A 13,730-nucleotide genomic window follows, 5' to 3' on the forward strand; every position below is an offset into this window, starting at 1 on the left:
TGTATAAGCCAGGCAGTCTGATTCTGGAGCCCATGTTGTGATAGATCTGTGTGCTGCCTCCCAAGCTCAATGACTTTCATCTTCTGAGTAGTACCTCCTGTAACAAAATGTTTAGACAATCATGATAATGGCTCAGGGCACCAGTCAGGGCTGCCATGTACGGTTGGGTGGACTGTGCCCTGCACAACTCAGGAGGTGCCATTTACATTATCATATGCTAATTGTAACCCCTTGAGTTGTGCAGGGGACAATCTGCACAACTACATGTGGCCACTCTGAGGCCTTGGGGCCTGCACAAGCCGATAGCAGGAGGTTGCAGGGAAATGCCGGGAACTCAGTTGAGGAGCTATTAAAAACTCATTGGGTGTTGGTGTTGAAAATTAGGAATTGGGGAAGTCAGCCAAAGTAATGGGAGACAGGAACACAGAGGGCTCTTGCTGGGGCAACCTGACAAAATGCTGGCTGGTTTCTCCCACACTCAAACCTGCACTAGATGACTTTTGCAATGCGGGGAGGGGAGGCGCTAGTTTTGTTTTTGCATCATCAAAATAATACCTGCTCATTAAAGGCCATTTAGGGAATGCAGAAACATTTAAATAATATTTTAAGTAATAAAACATTAGCCATGGTTTGTTCTATAACCCAAAGAAAACCACTGTTAATATTTTATTGTATTGGCTGTACTTACTCTAGATGATCTCTTTCTATATTTATTTTCATAGTTATCTATGCATAGAGTGAGAGCTCTCTCAACAGGAGAGATCAATGTATGATTTGTACGTGGTTGGTCCTGCCAGAAATGTGAATACTATTTGTACAGTTTTCACCTGGACTTCTAGAAACAGTTCAGATGGGACTGTGCTGACTCTTGCTTCGTGGTAACATCTCAAAGGCTCCTCTTTGCTGATGGCACAGGCTACGGAGGGGCTTTGGAGAACTAGCAGGCAATGGGATGGAGAGGCTCTCATAGGTTTGAAGGGGAGGAGTAGGAGTTTCTCCTCGGGATGGAGAATGCAGCCCTGTCGAACACAGCGTCCTGGTGGTGAGGGATCTCTGAATTCAACAGGCCAGTGGAACGTCTTGAGCTTGCTTGTACACCAGGAGGTAGGTGGCCTCCCTGATGATAAAGTCTTCCTCCTAAAGGAGACCCTTGAGGAGATGTAGTTCAGCCTCCTCCCTCCTCTTTATTACCTTCCTAGCCCACCTTAACAGCACAAACACATTTCCTAGCTGAGGAAACTATGCCCTAGGGAGGTGAGTTGACCTACTCGAGGTCATACAGTAAGTCAGTGTCGTACTAGGACCAGAACTTGGGGCGCCGGACTTCTTTCCAAGCCTGCAAATGTGTGCTGTTGAAAAAGTCTTCCTTTTGAAAGAGAACTTCGGGGGCTCTTGCTCTGGAATGAAGAACGTGCTAGAATAAAGAATCCCATTCTGACCGGGCATGGTGGCTCATGCCTGTAGTCCCAGCACTTTGGGAGGCTAAGGTGGGTGGATCACCTGGGGTCAGGAGTTCAAGACCAGCCTGGCCAACATGGTGAAACCCCATCTATACTAAAAATACAAAATTAGCTGAGCATGGTGGTGCATGCCTGTAGTCCTAGCTACTCGGGAGATTGAGACACGAGAATTGCTTGAACCCAGGAAGCAGAGGTTGCAGTGAGCCGAGATTGTGCCACTGCACTCCAGCCTGGGTAACAGAATGAGACTCTATCTCAAAATTAAATAAAAATAAAATAAATAAAAGAACCATATTCCTCTGGAATAAAGAACGTTCCATGGTCAAACCAATGTGTGAAGGCTTCACATTGCAAATTCTTTCTTGGAGATTCATAAGCACCTTAGCTTGCTAAAGTCTCAGAGAAGGTCTGCGGCAGAGAAACCTGTTTAACTTGGTTCAATTCATTATTGCTTGAACTTTGTGGATGTTTCCATTGCTCACCTAGTTATGCCTTGAGGAACACATGTTGGGAAAGAGAGGCTGTGCTAGGCCACGCTGCCTGTCCACTAAAGCCAGAAAGGATACCTGAGGACATAGGAAATGTCACACTGGGTGAGAGTATCATCCTTCCAGCCCAGGAATTTGCTCTTTGACAGGGCCACCAAGAAAAGTGTTGTAACAGCATGTGGCTGCCCTTTGCTGAAGCCAAGCTTAGAGGCTAGAGGAGGTTTTTGTTTTGTGTTTTTTTTTGTTTTTGTTTTTGTTTTGTTTTTATTGGAGAGGCAGTCTCACTCTGTCACTCAGGCTGGAGTGCAGTGGTGCGATCTCAGCTCACCGCAATCTCTGCCTCCCGGGTTCAAGCGATTCTCCCACCTCAGCCTCCTAAGTAGCTGGGATTACAAGTGTGTGCAACTATGCCAGGCTAATTTTTGTATTTTTAGTATAGACGGGGTTTTGCCATGTTGGCCAGGGTGGTCTCAAACTCCTGACCTCAGGTGATCTGACCACCTTGTCCTCCCAAAGTGCCGGGACTGCAGGTGTGAGCCACTGTGCCCAGCCTGAGATGGGTTTTTTAAAAATGACCTAATAGCTTTATCTGATACTGTTGTCTCTAAGTGGATTTAAACTTTTGAAATTTCCAAGTAGCTTACATTAAGTGCCATGTGAGCACATTCTTGCCTGTTGTGTTCATCTCTGTATCCTCAATGCCTTGAACAGTGACTGGTACACAGTCGGTACTCAATAAAGACTGGCTGAATAAATGGAATTAAATTTCTAATGACTTTTGGAGGCCAGAGTTCCAAAATAACTTTCCTCTGTGTGACATAAAATCTTGAACTTTCCTCTTCCAGGCTGTGAGATTTGCAACTTACCATTTAGATTTAACACATGCTTATGCAATACCTAATGTATACAAACCCTATGCTAGTCATATTCTCATATAAAAAATCCCCTAATTAATATTGTCAGTGACCCTGTAAAGTACAATGGCAAAAATGGCAATTACTTTTGCACCAACGTAACATCTCAATTTTCCAGGTGAGGAGGCTGAGGTTTGGAGGTGTTAGGTGACATAACCAAGGTGGCGTTCTTATTAAGTGTTGACATGAGATTTGTGAGCCCATAGCCACAGCCGGGAGCAGCTTATTCATGGAGCTTCCCCAGAATGATAAAAGTAGGCTTAAGAGAAATCAACAAGAGGCAGGTCCCAGAGGAAGTCTCCTCCAGTTTATAAAGAAAGGCACTTCCTCTTCTGAAAAGTTGTCTGCAGTAAGGACTGATTATTATGACTGTCCTGGGCACCAAACAGGGACTCTAGGCCACCTGTTAAGTGTCTTTGTGGAAAATAATTCTGCTTAAGGCACAGTAACTCTGAGAATTGAGAAATATGAATAGTTCCCAGCTGATGGAACAGCTGAAGCACTAAGCCTCCCCAAGCCTTGGTTACAGCAACACAGTGTCATAACACAACAGCACGACTTCAGATTTCCCCATCCACTCAGTAGGTTGATAGTTCTTTTTCCACCCAACCCTTTGAATGCCCAGGTATTGATCTTATTAGTGCTAGAGTAACTTTGTCATTTTTAATTAAAGAATGAAAAAAAGATAGTCATCCTAACACCTGGTTGCCTCCTGAAAACTGTGTCTATTCCTTGCTAGCACAAAGTGCTGTTAATTACACTTTGTTCAAGACAGTGTCTGGCTGGATGGGATAATTATGTCTCCATAGATTTGTAGGATGTTTGAGCTGGGAGGAGCCCTGAGATCAACCTGTCTCTCATTTTATGGAATAGGAAACTGAGGCTCTGAGGCCACCCAAGGTCCTGCTCTCAATTCTTGGGGCAGTTTTTTTTTTTAAACCCTGCTATCTTAAATATACTCTTGGCTTCATCACTCATACCATGTGACTTTAAGCAAGTACTTAACCTCTCTGTTCTTTAATCATCTGTAAAATGTAGGCAATAAGAGTTACCTACCTCATGGAGCTGGAGTAAGGAGTACCTGAGACTTTGCCAGCAAAGTATATTTCCAAGTTCCAGGCACACAGAATTGCTCAGTAAATTAGGCTTTTAAAATCTTTAGCAATATTGTCATTGTTTTCCCCTCCCCACCCCTCGTTTCCCTTCTATAACCTCGTGATCTCCCTAGTTGGGAGAATGAGCTCTGTGAAGGAAGGGGTCCTCTCTGTCTGTCTACCCCTTGAAACTTGGAGATAAAGGAAGGGCACGTTAGTGGTATTTGTAGCAGGAGCTTCCCTGCATGCTAGTTTCCATGTTTGCTGGACATACAGAGTTCTGAGACCCTCAATGTGTTCCCTGAAAGTTTATGTGTTGAAAACTTAATTGTCAGGCATAGAATGATACAATGGATGGTGGGGACTTGGTGGGGGGGTGAGGGATAAAACGCTACAAATTTGGTGCCGTGCATACTGCTCAGGTGATGGTTGCACCTCACAGATCTCCACTGTAGAACTTATGTAATCAAATACCGCCTGTACCCAATAATGTATAGAAAAATGAAATAAATTTAAAAAACCCAAATTACCATTATAACAGTAGTAAGAGCTAATTAGGCCATGGGGACTTTGCCCTCATAACTGGATTAATCGCATTATGATGGGAGTGGGTTAGTTATTTCTGGAGTGGGCCCCTGATAAAAAGGGTGAGTTCAGCCCCATTTTTCTCTGTGTCTGGTGCACTTGCTTGCCATGTGGTGTCTTCTGCCATGGCATGACCCTTGCCCGATGCTGGCACCATCTCTGGGCCGTCCCAGCCTACAGCACTGTGAGCCATATAAACTTCTATTCTTTTTTTTTTTTTTTTGAAGGTGTGCATATGTGTTTGCAGGCTAGGATGTCAATAAACTTCTATTCTTTAGAAGTTGCCCAGTCTGTGGCATTCTGTTACAGCAGCAGAAAATGGACTAAGAAACTGGGCTTTTCCTGACTCTGGGAAAAGTCATCTGCTAAATCCACTCACATTAAGGTGACAGTGATAATATGTTATTCCTCTCAGGAGTAAAACATTACTCCTGAGAGTAATGCCTGGGAAATGATATTTAATGCAAAGTAATTCATTTCCCAGGGCGGTGGGGTGGAGCGTCAGGTAACAGTGCCAGGGGGATAGGAGATAGAATTTGGATCTTGGGGCTGGGTCTTCCCGGTGCCCCAACAGTAAACCCACAGAAGATGATTCTCTGCTTGGCCCAGGCCCTGGGCTCCTCTTGCCCACGGCTGGAGATGTGATGTGTTCTCACTGGGAGGACTTCCTGCCAGGGAATCTAGGCCCGAAGGAGCTGCTTCTTGGTGGTGGGAAGGAGGAATCAAAGCCCCTGGGGTGTGGGCCACACTGTATGAGCTTGGACGGGCAGGTCGGATACTGTGAAGCTTTATTGTTTCTGAGACTCTACCTGGGCTCAGGGTTCAAAATCAAAAGCTTCCCACAGGTAAGATTAGCTAAGTGGAAACCATCTGCACTCTCTCTAAAGTAGAATGGCTTAAAAATCAAAGCAGAGGGTGCAGTGGCTCATGGCTGTAATGCCAGCACTTTGGGAGGACAAGGCAAGCGGATCGCCTGAGGTCAGGAGTTCGAGACCAGCCTGTACAAAATGGCGAAACCTGTCTTTACTAAAAATACAAAATTACCCAGTCGTGATGGTGGGCACCTGTAATTCCAGCTACTTTGGAGGCTGAGGCAGGATAATTGCTTGAACCTGGGAGGCGGAGGTTGCAATGAGCCAAGATCACACCAGTGCACTCCAGCCTGTGTGACAGAGAGAATCTCCATCTCAAACACAAACAAACAAACAAAACAAAGCAGAGAAAATATCACAGTAAGCACAGTTAGCAAGACAGTCCATTTAAATAGCACAAACTGGTTTTAATTTTATGTTGATAAAATTAAACATTTAATTCAACATTTAAATAAATTTTTTTGGTATAAGACGCAATTATCTGTGCAAGACAGAAACGTTGGAGTACCCTTGTGTCTCTCTCCTCTTTGCCCCCTGTTTTGAATCCAGCATTGAGTCGTGCGGTGCTTCTAAACAGCTCTCGAATCTCTACTTCTCTTCCCATCAGTCCCACCGCCTCCGTCATTGCTCCACTGCCTATTGCAGCAGCCTCCTGCGTGTCTCCTCTGGGCCCCTCAGTGTCAATCCAGTATGCACTGCAGTATCTCCAAGAATTTGCACACAATATGATCCATTGGTGTGCAGGCAGAAGCCATTAGAATTTTGATTTTTGTTTACGTTAAGTAAAATTAAGAAAGCAAGCAAGCTTTCGTGACATTCAATGACTGGCTTGACTGTGGCTCCTTGCCCAATTCTTCTGTTAGCCAATCTAATGCCACATTTGATTCAAGGGGTATCTGGGTATCCCGGGGCTCCAGAACATGACCATGTTCTGAGGCAGCCTGCGTGGTTTTGTTTGCTCTCGGTGTGTTGCAGTGAACTGCAGCTTGTGTCTTCTCCAGGAGAATGCTGTTTATGGATTACATTAAGTAGTTCCAATTAAAAAAACTTCCAAAAGATAGATTAGCAAGCTAAAAGGATTCCTGCATCCTTTTTGAAGATGAAAGATACAATTATGCTATGCATAATAATGCTTTAGTCAACGATGGGTGGTATATATGATCGTGACAGTGACAGTGTTCCATAAAACTATAATGGACCAGGCATTGTGGCTCATGCCTGTAATCCCAGCACTTTGGGAGGCTGAGGTGAGCAGGTCACCTGAGGCAGGAGTTCAAGACTAGCCTAGCCAACATGGCAAAATCCCGTCTTTACTAAAAATGCAAACGTGAGCAGGGTGTGGTGGCGTGCACCTGTAGTCTCAGCTACTCAGGAGGCTGAGGTGTGAAAATCGCTTGAACCCGGGAGGCAGGGGTTGCATTGAGCTGAGATGGTGCCACTGTGCTCCAGCCTGGGCAATAGAGTGAGACTTTGTCTCACAAAAACAAAAACAAAAACAAACAAAACCCCCACCCCCGAAACCAAAAACTATAATGGAGCTCAAAAATTCCTGTCACCTGGTGAAGTCATAGCTGTTGTAACGTAGTAGTGCAATGCATTACCTTTTCTGTGTTTAGATACACAAATATCATTGTGTTGCAATTGCTTACAGTAGCCTGCGATACAGGTTTGTACCTAGGTGTGCAGTAGGCTGCAACATTCAGGTATACGTGAGTATACTCTTTGACGTTCGACCACAAAATGGCCAAACGACACATTTCTCAGAACATTAAGCATGATGAATACTAAAGGTAAACAAAGGGGCACAACAAGCTAATCAAAAATATGGGATGAAATATGGACAAATATGTACTATTGTTTATTAGTAACAACTCTTACTCTAAGTATATAATGTCCTTAGTGACGTATGACTAATGATAACATGAAGTCAAATTTTTCAAGACTTAAAATCATTTTACTGGGGACATGTTCAAACACACATAAAATAGAAAATACAATCATGAGGCTGGGCATGGTGGCTCAGCCTGTAATCCTAACACTTTAAGAGGCCAAGGTGGGAGGACTGCTTGGGGATGAGTGTATGAGACCAGGCTAGGAAACGTAGCAAGACCCTTTCTCAACAACAAAAAATAAAAATAAAAAAATTTAGCTGGGCATGATGGTAGATGCCTGTAGTCCCAGCTGCTCAGGAGGCTGAAGTGGGAAGATCACTTGAGCCCAGGAGATCAATGCAGTGAGTTATATAGTTCAGCCCTGGTGAAACCACTGCATTCAGCCTGGGTGAAACCACTGCACTGTAGCCTGGGTGAAACCACTGCACTCCAGCCCGGGTGAAACCACTGCACTGTAGCCCGGGTGAAACCATTGCACTGTAGCCCGGGTGAAACCATTGCACTGTAGCCTGGGTGAAACCACTGCATTCAGCCCGGGTGAAACCACTGCATTCAGCCCGGGTGAAACCACTGCACTGCAGCTTGGGTGAAACCACTGCACTGTAGCCCGGGTGAAACCACTGCACTCCAGCCCGGGTGAAACCATTGCACTCCAGCCGGGGTGAAACCACTGCACTCCAACCGGGGTGAAACCACTGCACTCCAACCTGGGTGAAAGTACAAGATCCTGTCTCAAAAAAATTAATTAATTTAAATTATGACCCCTCATGTGCCTATTGCTCAACTTCAACAGTTATCAACACTTTGTTAAGACTTCAAAAAATATTTTTTGTTAGCTCCCTTTAAAACAATTTCTATACTTGTATGTTTTATAATGTACATAAACTATGCAGTGTATACACATACACACTTATAAAAACACATACATTTACATAAACCAGAGGTGTGCACTCAAAACCTTACCACTTGTAAGGGTGTGTAGTCAGATGGTTAGAGGAGTCTGCTCCATGCTGCTGTCAGGAGACCTTTCCAATATGCAAATTTGATCATGTTGCTCTGTGTTGCCTATCCCTCAGTGGCTTCCCATTGCTTGTAAGAGAGTTCTGCAAGAACTCGCCTAAGTCTCTTGCCTGACTCCCCACCTTGCTTTCTTTGCTCTGGCCCCAATGGCAGTTTGCAGTGCAGATTTGTGCACAGTGCATGTATGGGCCCATGTTTCCTCCTGCCCAGGGTCTTTGGGTATTTTTCTTCCTCTGCTTTCCATCTCAGTGACAGTTTCACCTCCTTAGGAATCCTTTGATTCCCTCTAGTCCAGATCTGGTTTCCCAAATGTGAGCCATTCTTACAGAACTGAGTTCTTTTCCTTCATTGCGTTTGTTTTGGTCTGTCACATTAGATTCATTTTAGTGATGGCTAATGTCTCTTCCTTCCTCTAGACTGTAATGTCCAAGAAGATGTATTTCTACCTGTCCCCAGTGTCTAATGATGTGACCAGTACATAGTAGGTGTTCAACAAATTGTGGATTTAATGAAGGCTTGTCCTTGTTCAAGGTTAAAAAAGTGTGAGGATCAGCTGTGATCCCCGTGAACCAGTTGGTGGATGAATCATCATTGCATAAGTTCAACACTGGAAGAGATAAAGAACAATAAAAGACAATTCAAGTTCACGGGTGGTGTGTGGTTAATTGCCCAGCAAGCACAGTGGATGTCAGATGCGTTAGGTTCAAAGAGAGAACACTGTGAGGTGGGCTGGGCTGATTTCAGACGGTATTATCTTTTGAAATATAAAAGCCACATGTGAACAAACACATATTGATATCCTGGAATCTGAACTTCTTGCTTGAAATACTAAAAGCATAATTTAATTTTGATTTGCAAGAGGCTCCAATTTGACCCTGAAGTCATAATGATAATGTCGTCTTCCCAGCTCATTCCCATGTGAATGAAATCTGCTCTTTTATCAGGCTCTGCATCCATCAAGCCTTGAAGATGGGGCTGTGGTTTATTAGTAACACCATCTTTCTTTAGGTCTTGCAAAAGTCCTTCCAAGTCTGACTCTTGACTGAGCTTTCATATATATATTTTTTGGCAGTTTTGTAATAAAAAGATTTGTTTTTATATGATCTGGTAGAGAACCAATGCTTGGTATTAATTTAGAAGGTTGTAGGTTGATTTGGGAAGCTCAGCCTGACATTCATATGATCTGAGCTTCTTTTTTCCCAAGAGAAGCTATGTTTGCATTGGTTTTAGTTTCAACATACACTTATTTTCTTTGTTTCTAGATTATCTTCCTTCTCTAGAATATAAGCTTCTTGAAAACAAGGACCTTAACTGCCCTGTCCCCATTGTAACCTCAGCACCCAGGACAGGGCCTGACACAGGGCAGATACTCAATACACATTTGTTGAATGACTGACTGACTGTAGGGCAACGGTCTGAAGGAGAGTGGAGTTTATAGTTGCTTATGAAAGCACATAGGTCAGAAGGCTCTGCCCTGCTATTTCAAAATCTCTCTTGTTTGTAATTTGAGAGAAGGGGACATTTTTCTCCCTATCTTTTTATTTTCTGACATTGTTTGGTACCAGGTGCTTGTTCATAGTAGATGCTGAGAGGACATCAACTAAATAAATCAAAGAAAATTCTTGATCATCATTTGACCATGGCAATGGAGAAGGAAGAGCAGGTGGTAGAGGACTGGTTTTAGAATGGGCAGTCCTAGAGTGAATTCCCAGTTCTCACTCACAGAGCCATGTTAGGCAAATCTCTGGACTTCTCAACCTCAGTGTATTAATCTGTGTAATTGGCACATCAATAGTGGAAGACTTGTCCCAGGGCCACTGCGGGACTCTTTCTGGGAAGCACTCTGTAAGCAGTGAAATGCCTAGAAATGAGAGTCATAGTGGGCACTGGCCAAGGCAATCAGGAAAGGCTGGAAATTACCATAGGGTTGTTGGCGATGTTCTTGGCCTTCAGATGGATATTGGACTCAGAAACTGAACCTGCTGGGTCCAGATTTGCAGGTCTTTGTCTCCAAAAGCTCCTCTTGTCACCACCTTCCTTTGTCCCCTCCCTCCCTCCCCCACACCAGTCTTCCTTTATGCTGGCTCATGCAGTCTGTATGAACTGCCAGATGAAATGCAACTCAATAGCCTGAGTTATCTAGAATTACATTTCAAAAACATCTCTGCGTTTCCTCAGGGGAGGAAGGAAAACAGGGACCAGGACACAAAAGGGCATAGAGTACCCTCTAGCCACATTCTACATTTTCCTTTGTATAATTTGGCCTATGGTTTCCTAAAGGATTTTCCCCAACCATGGTCAGCCCTGTAGATGGAATCATCTGAGGGGAGTTGGACGACCCTGCCCCGATCTCTCCTATTGGCCTGAAATTCTCACTACCTGAACTTTTGGTTTTGAAGCCAATATGTTTCCATTGAAGGTCATAATTAGCCATTATCATCTGAGCTTCCATCTGGGTTATCTCGAACTCCCTGGAGCCTGAAAAACAAAAGTGACAACTTTTGATAGAAAAGATAGTATCTGGCCAGGCTCGGTGGCTCACACCTGAAATCCCAGCACTTTGGGAGGCTGAGGAAGGAAGATCACTTGAGGCTAGGGGTTCAAGACCAGCCTGGCCAACATGGCAAAACCCTGTCTCTACTAAAAATACAAAAAATTAGCCAGGCATGATGGCATGTGCCTGTAATCCCAGCATCCCAGCTACTCAAGAGGCTGAGGCATGAGAATTGTGTGAACCTCAGAGGCAGGGGTTGCAGTGAGCCAAGATCATGATACTGCATTCCAGCCCAGGGGACAGAGTGAGAGTCTATCTCAAACAAAACAAAACAAAACAAACAAAAAAACAGGATCAAGAAACTACTGCTTTGAAAGGACACCATGAAGACTATGCTTTCAGGGATCATTTCTATAGCTTGTTACTAGAAAAGTTTCTCTGAACGTGTAGAGCACCAACAGAAACTGGACACCTTCCTTACACCTCATACAAAAATTAACTCAAGATGGATTAAAGACAAATGTAAAACCCAAAACCATAAAAATCCTGGAATAGAGACCGCGGCCACCCCCTGAGCACAGAGCCCCACCCTCACCGCCCCACCCCGCTGGTCCACATCCACTGCCAGCTCACCATGGATGATGATATCGCCGCACTTGTAGTCGACAGCTGTTCCCGCATGTGCAAGGCTGGCTTCGTGGGCGACGATGATCCCTGGGCTGTCTTCCCCTCCATCGTGGGGCACCCCAGGCACCAGGGCATGATGGTAGGCATGGGACAGAAGGACTCCTATGTGGGGGATGAGGCCCAGAGCAAGAGAGGCATCCTGACCCTGAAGTACCCCATCGAGCACGGCATTGTCACCAACTGGGATGACATGGAGAAGATCTGGCACCACACTTTCTACAGTGAGCTGCATGTGGCTCCTGAGGAGCACCCCGTGCTGCTGATGGAGGCCCCCTGAACCGCAAGGCCCAGTGTGAGAAGATGACTCAGATCATGTTTGAGACCTTCAACACCCCAGCCATATACGTGGCCATCCAGGCTGTGCTGTCCTTTTATGCCTCTGTCCGTACCACTGGCATTGTGATGGACTCCGGTGATGGGGTCACCCATACTATGCCCATCTATGAGGGGTACGCCCTCCCCCATGCCTCTTTCTGGACCTGGCTGGCCGGGATCTGACTGACCGCCTCATGAAGATCCTCACCGAGAGTGGCTACAGCTTCACCACCACGGCTGAGTGAGAAATCTTGCGTGACATCAAAGAGAAGCTGTGCTACGTCGCCCTGGACTTCGAGCAGGAGATGGCCACGGTGGCCTCCAGCTCTTCCCTGGAGAACAGCTTTGAAATGCCTGACTGCCGGGTCATCACCACCGGCAATGAGTGATTCCACTGCCCTGAGGCACTCTTCCAGCCTTCCTTCCTGGGCATGGCATCTTGTGGCATCTGTGAAACTACTTTCAACTCCATCATGAAATGTGACGTGGACATCTGCAAAGACCTGTATGCCAACACATTGCTGTCTGGCAGTACCACCATGTACCCTGGTATCGCCGACAGGATGTAGAAGGAGATCACTGCTCTGGCATCCAGCACGATGAAGATCAAGATCATTGCTCCTCCTGAACGCAAGTACTCTGTGTGGATCGGCAGCTCCATCCTGTCCTCGCTGTCCACCTTCCAACAGATGTGGATCAGCAAGCAGGAGTACGTCGAGTCTGGCCCCTCTATCGTCCGCTGCAAATGCCTCTAGGAAGACTGTGACTTAGTTGCATTACACCCTTCCTTGACAAAACCTAACTTGCACAGAAAACAAGATGAGATTGGCATGGCTTTATTTGTTTTTTTGTTTTGTTTTGTTTTTTTGGCTTGACTCAGGATTTAAAAACTGGAACAGTGAAAGCGACAGCAGTTGTTTGGAGCGAGCATCCCCCAAAGTTCTACAGTGTGGCCGAGGACTTGATTGTACATGGCTCTTTTTTAAAAAATCATTCCAAATATTGCGAAATGCATTGTTACAGGAAGTCCCTTGCCCTCCCAAATGCCACTCCACTTCTCTCTAAGGACAATGGCCCAGTCCTCTCCCGAGTCCACACAGGGGAGGTAATAGCATTCCTTTTGTGTAAATTATGTAATGAAAAAATTTTAAAATTTCACCTTAATACTTTTTTATTTTGTTTTATTTTGAAAGATTTTAGCCTCTGTGGCTATCCCCATTTTGTCCCTGAACTTGAGATGTATGAAGGCTTTTGGTCTCCCTGGAAGTGGGTGGAGGCAGCCAGGGCTTACCTGTACACTGACCTGAGACCAGTTGAATAAAGTGTGCTCACGCGTGCGTGCACACACACACACACACACACACACACAAAATCCCTAGAAGAAAACCCAGGCAATAGGAAATACCATTCAGGACACAGGCATAGGCAAAGATTTCATGACTAAAACACCAAAAACAATTGCAACAAAAGCCAAAACTGGCAAATGGGATGTAGTCAAACTAAAGAGCTCTCTGCACAGCAAAAGAAACTATCATCAGAGTGAACAGGCAACCTACAGAATGGGGTAAAATTTTGGCAATCTACCCATCTGAGAAAGGTCTAATATCCAGAATCTACAAGGAACTTAAACAAATTTACAAGAAAAAATGAAACTACCCCATCAAAAAGTGGGCAAAGGATATGAACAGATACTTCTCAAAAGAGGACATTTATGTAGTCAACAAACAAATAAAGAAAAGCTCATCATCACTGGTCACTAGAGAAATGCAAATCAAAACCACAATGAGATACGATCTCAACACCAGTTAGAATGGCAATTATTAAAAAGTCAGGAAAAAACAGATGCTGGCTAGGCTGTGGAGAAATACGAATGCTTTTATACTGTTGGTGGGAATGTAAATTAGTTCAA

The 13,730-nt window shown here is 44.8% G+C and overlaps 1 long non-coding RNA gene and 2 pseudogenes across 2 annotated transcripts; 2 read left to right on the plus strand and 1 right to left on the minus strand.

Annotated features, from left to right (window-relative positions):
- Positions 1-4,129: 4,129 nt before the first annotated feature.
- LOC108305972 lies at positions 4,130-13,142 on the minus strand. Its single transcript, XR_001825965.2, has 3 exons — positions 13,054-13,142; positions 10,359-10,371; positions 4,130-4,140 (listed from the first exon to the last, which is right to left on the minus strand). It is a non-coding gene; the product is annotated as an uncharacterized LOC108305972 (long non-coding RNA).
- On the plus strand, positions 10,966-13,005 carry LOC108305969 (annotated as a pseudogene). The gene is made up of 2 exons (XR_005200706.1): positions 10,966-10,989; positions 11,448-13,005. The product of XR_005200706.1 is annotated as an actin, cytoplasmic 1-like (transcript).
- On the plus strand, positions 11,206-11,284 carry LOC119471656 (annotated as a pseudogene).
- Positions 13,143-13,730: the final 588 nt, after the last annotated feature.

The sequence above is a fragment of the Cebus imitator genome, unplaced genomic scaffold (genome assembly GCF_001604975.1).
Source record: "Cebus imitator isolate Cc_AM_T3 unplaced genomic scaffold, Cebus_imitator-1.0 Scaffold68, whole genome shotgun sequence".
In the NCBI taxonomy this organism is placed as follows: domain Eukaryota; kingdom Metazoa; phylum Chordata; class Mammalia; order Primates; family Cebidae; genus Cebus; species Cebus imitator.